Source organism: Amborella trichopoda, chromosome 11 (assembly GCF_054954075.1).
Source record: "Amborella trichopoda isolate Santa Cruz 75 chromosome 11, AtrichopodaSantaCruz75HAP2 v2.0, whole genome shotgun sequence".
NCBI classification, from domain to species: domain Eukaryota; kingdom Viridiplantae; phylum Streptophyta; class Magnoliopsida; order Amborellales; family Amborellaceae; genus Amborella; species Amborella trichopoda.
In genome coordinates, this window is record NC_142346.1 from 41,967,992 (window position 1) to 41,973,110 (window position 5,119).

General features: G+C 34.3%; 1 long non-coding RNA gene across 1 annotated transcript; it reads left to right on the forward strand.

The window, feature by feature from the left end:
* Positions 1–1,179: 1,179 nt before the first annotated feature.
* On the forward strand, positions 1,180–4,919 carry LOC105421855 (uncharacterized). The gene is made up of 3 exons (XR_002279341.2): positions 1,180–1,464; positions 4,466–4,554; positions 4,650–4,919. It is a non-coding gene; the product is annotated as an uncharacterized LOC105421855 (long non-coding RNA).
* The last annotated feature ends 200 nt before the right edge of the window (positions 4,920–5,119 follow it).

Genomic DNA, 5,119 nt, shown 5'->3' on the forward strand with positions numbered 1-5,119 from the left:
TTCTTGTTGAGTGCTGATATGATTGAAGAACGATGAATCTTTGGATTATGAGCCGTTTGGGAACCTGTATATCTCAAAACGAGCTTTTATAAAACTTAGTTTTAACTCAAGTAGTGTTTGGCTCAAGAAGTTAAAAAAAAAAGAAAAGAAAAGAAAGTGTATCTCTAAAATTACTCAAAACCAAGATAAAAATTTGAAAAAATTACAAAAAGTCCCCAAAATCACATTTTCTATGCAACTTATCCCAATGTAATTTTTTCTCTCACTTTTTTTTTCAAATCAAGCTTTCTATGCAAATACCCAAGGAAACGAAAATGCCCTACACAAAAATCATTTTGGACAGGTTCGACGTTGACTTTTGGACCCAGTAGCTCATTCTCCGAGAACACGATCACATTGTCGGAGTGCATAAGCCGAACCACCCTTTGCAACTGTCGAACCACCTTTACGATTGTCGGACAACCCATTTCAATTATTGGAATGTCTACAATGTCAGAGTCTTACTGCCGGACCACACTTTACACAGTACCGAAGCCTTACTTTCGGACCAAACTTTAATACAGTACCGAAGCGCTACTGATGCATCGCATTTACACGGTGCCGGAGCATGTTTTTGGTGGGATACAGAAGAGAGAGGCGTCAGTAAGATAAAAGTATAAAAGAGTAGTTTAGGCTCTTTTTTTTTTTTTTTATTTGGTTGAAAAAAAAAAGGTAACCAAAAAAGTTAGATCGGAGTAAATTATAATAAAAGAAAAAGTTTATATAGCGTCGAGGTTCTAAACAATCAAATTGGAGCCTACCTCAAAAGTTTCGTATAAGATGTTTTGATACCCAAATATCTTTGAATTTATCATCTCGACATCAAAATGCATGAACATAGCTTACCTCAAAAGTTTCACCGGAAGATGTTGTTTTGATACCCAAATATCTTCGAATTGATCATCTCGACATCAAGATGCATGGACATGAAAAAAAAATAGATTTAAATTTTAAAAATAGTGTATTTTGTAATGCATTTTTGGACCATCTATTTTCAAAGTTCCATGCTTTCATCGATCTGCATATCTACACTATTTATGAACCTTTAAATTTTATAAATAAAGATGAAAATATATTTTAATGCTATCATAACGACTTCCAGTATTGATGTTTTTTTTTTTTTTTCCTAAAAATTTACCCATGTATTACTTTTATTTGAGTTTTTGTTAGTTCCCGTGTTACCCAGGTACCACGCCTCCCGTTGCTCTGTATTTTATTCCTCATGTCACTTTGTTTGCAGGGCCCTCCTCCGCCATTGAGAAGCAGTACGCAGAGAGCCCTCTCTCCGCCATCTCTCACACAGATATTTACCAAGAGCTCAAAAAATCTATTGTTAGTAGAATCATCAGTAGGTCGAGTTCCATTGTTCCACGGTTTTTTCGAGAGTCACCAACCTCTTATCCGCCATTAACATCAGAGCTCCAGGCATGGGTGTTTTTCTGTAAACCTATTTCTCTTGCTCGAAAAATTAGGGCTTCTCTGTGTGAAGATCTTCTAAGATCCTGTGATATTGGTTGTTATCGCTTTGTTTAGTGCTAAACATACTTGATTTGGTTTATCATCTGTGGGAGAAATTCTAGGTTGTCCATATTATGGAATCATAGAGTTTCCTTATTTTTCTGCATTATTCCTTTTTTCTGTGTTTATTTGTTATTCATTTGATTTTGTGGGTTCCTTGTCCATGGTCCTGCTTTTTATAGAAGACCCAATTGTAAATTGTGAATTTTGGAAAAAGCCCTAAATTTCATTGGACTGGTGTTTGTTTGTATATTGGGTTTCACTTCTGGTCATTCGTTCTATAAAAAACTTTTAAACTTCTGCTGCATTATAATGTTCTTGTTTTCTGTATATGTTTTCGTTTTGTAAAAAAGACACGGTGTCTGGATTAAAGGATTTTGTTTAGTGGTTTTGTATCAGCCCCTTTCAATTTATTTGGTTGAAAATCTATGCTTTACGGTGATTTGAGTTATTTTTATGATTTTTGCTTACCATTTTGTTTGTTTGTGGAGATACCCGGGATTTGGTGTTGGTTTTCTGTGGTGGAAGCTGTAGGTTTCATTGTTATTCTGAATGTATGATTCCTATTATGTTGCTTAATTGATTTCCAATCTGTTCTTTGTTTTTTGGTAGAAAGTTGTTTTGCTGTAAATGTTAGGACTACTTCTCTATATGGGCATGTGTTGCTTGCAAAGAATCCATGGCATTCCTCTATGCATCATTAAAATATACTCCGTTTTCTATATGGAGTTATTGCATTTTGGTGTTTCTTAAGGTTTTTTTTTTTTTTTTAATCTTCTGTTTTTTAATCATTGTGTAGAGAAATGAGCTTAAGATTAGCTGAATATTGCATTACTGAATCAGTGATAGTGTTGATTTATTTGTCTAGTTTCCTTTTGTGGTATATGATTTGCTTTTAGTGATGTGGTATTGCATTTTGGTGTTTCTTAATTTTTTATTTATTTTTTATCTTCTGTTTTTTAATCATTTGTGTAGTTATATGGGCTTTAAAGTTAGCTGAATATTGCATTACTGAATCAGTGACGGCGTTGATTTATTAGGCTAGTTTCCTTTTTGTGGTATATGAATTGCTTTTAGTGATGTGGTACCTTGATATTGCATTTTGGTGTTTCTTTTTTGGTGAATACCTTTTCTGTGGTTTATGTTAATACTTGGAGGATGGAACAATTTGTTTGAGTCCAGCTGGTATTAATTTATGGTAAAAGCGACATTTTTGGTATTTGGCAACTCCAAGTGATGATCTCTATATGATTTCCATGCGGTGTTATTTATTGATTATTTAAGTGTTTTAATCGACTGGTGAACTTCATTAATGTTGCTTATCACGATAGAATTTGTCACTAAAACAATGTTGGTAGTTTTCTTCATGAATATATATTATATAAGTTATACAGGATGCATTGGATGTAGTTTGTCCTTTTCATTTCGATCTTCATCAACAATTTCTATTAGAATTTTTGAATCTGGTCTGACCTTCATACTGTTCCATGCTTTGTTACTCATTCCATTCTTGTTTATTAATGGATGTGTTTCTTGGTTTTACCGATCAATAGTATTGATTCTATTTCTTGGATTAACGTTCAATATGTTGGTGTGAAGTATTTCTATGCTTTACTTGAGTTTATTGCTTGGATGGTGGTTGATAATGGCAGTCTTAGCCAAAGACTTTTGGGTTGCAATGACTCTCTTCTGTTTTTAAAATTTTCCCCATTCTTTATGTCTTGATGGATAACTGCATGAATATGCGGTTGTTGTAAACTTGATCCTCATGTTGTTTAAGTGTGAGAATTTGTACAAATTGTTTATACAGTTTTGTGCTTTTTCTTTCTTTTTGGCAAGACTTTGGATGGCTATCCATTATTTTTGTTGGTGCTGCTCCTATTGGCGTGGTGCATTTCCTTTAGATTGGTTTTGGCATGTACTTTGTGCTTGTATATATGATCTTGTTTATTTTCATGTATGGGATAATTAGTACCATTATTATCAGTGAACAATGGTTGACTGCATCTGGAAATATGATGCATGTATAATGAAGTGGTGGTTCCAATGTTGTTCCGAGTTGCAACTATGGGACCCATGTGCCCTTCAAGATGCAATTGCATCTGAAAATGTAGGGTGAACAGAAAGATGTATTGTGCGAGCCTATGGAATGGCTTTATTGTCATGTTCTGATCACCCAATTGGTTTTCAGACCCTAGGGATAGGCAATAAGTTTGGTAAGTATTCTTAAAGTTATCTTTGATCCAATTGGATAGGCGCATGAATGCTTGGCCTACTGATGGGTGCAAGATTCTTAATTGGGTCAGCTATTCATTGAGGGCTCTTCTGCGAATATCACTAGTTGGTTCTTGTAGGAGATAGTTCTTGCTTTGAACCTAGCAGATTTTGTGGGTGAAGTTGTTTACCCATTATGATGGGAAGTATAACCTCTGATGAAGTTTGGCACATAAATTATTTGACGGTAGATATGGAGAAATCTTGTGATCTCTAAATTGTGATGAGGTGAGTAATGGCAATGTTTGCTACTAGATTGAACAAGTGGAAGCATGTTTGGGTTTTGGCAGTAATTAGTACAGAGTACAAGGCAGTTAGAACTTTAACAAATCTTGGTTCCTAGATTGAGTCATTTAGGATTATATGTTGGCCACACATATCATTAACATGTGGCATTACTTAAATTGGGCCACAAATATCATCAATTAGATGTAGCATGCTTTAAATCTGGCAACCAAATTTGTATCCATCCAACAATTGTTTTTCTTTTCAAAAGGCAAACTTGTGCCTAATAGAATTAATGATCATTGTCATCTTTTTTGTATTCTAACATGAGCGAGTCCCCATTAGTATATTGGGGATAATTGTAGTGTAGTGCATTAGCAATAATTGATATTTGAAATGGGTGCTACAGACTTGTGAAAGAAGGATTGGATATAAATATGCAGCATGATGAGTGAGGAGTATGGACACGTATTTCACAAAGATAAGTTAAAAAACAGGGTAAATTTCAAATACATGAGGTCATGAGCAATCTTTACTTTAAAAAACCTACATGCTGGGACAACTATTGATCTTTTTAAATTGCATGTGCTCAGGCTAATGAAGATGAAGGGAAGTGGATCGACGTTGTTCTACCTCCTATGGAGCTGATGGATCGAGTTTTTGGGGATTGGTATAACGCCGGCTATGGAATATTTTATTTTGATTAATATGATTGTATTCTTGTAATAAGAACCCATGCATAGTGTCCTTTTCGACTACTTGTAAGGGATATTGCATTCAACTTTTCATTATGTTCCTTCGTAATCTTTTTTTCAATGTAATGAGATGTAGTATTCCGGATATGATATAATTCAGGTTGTGTACATAGAGAGAGTGAGAGCGAGAGCGAGAGAAAGAATCATTTTTTGACCTATGAAAATACAGAAAAATATGATCCGAACCGTCTAATTTATTTATTACATGATGGATAACTTATTCCCAAAAAATAGTTTTAATTGGCCATGTATTATTACAAAATCATCAACTTTAAGAATCAACAGGGAAATTGAATTAACAGAAAACA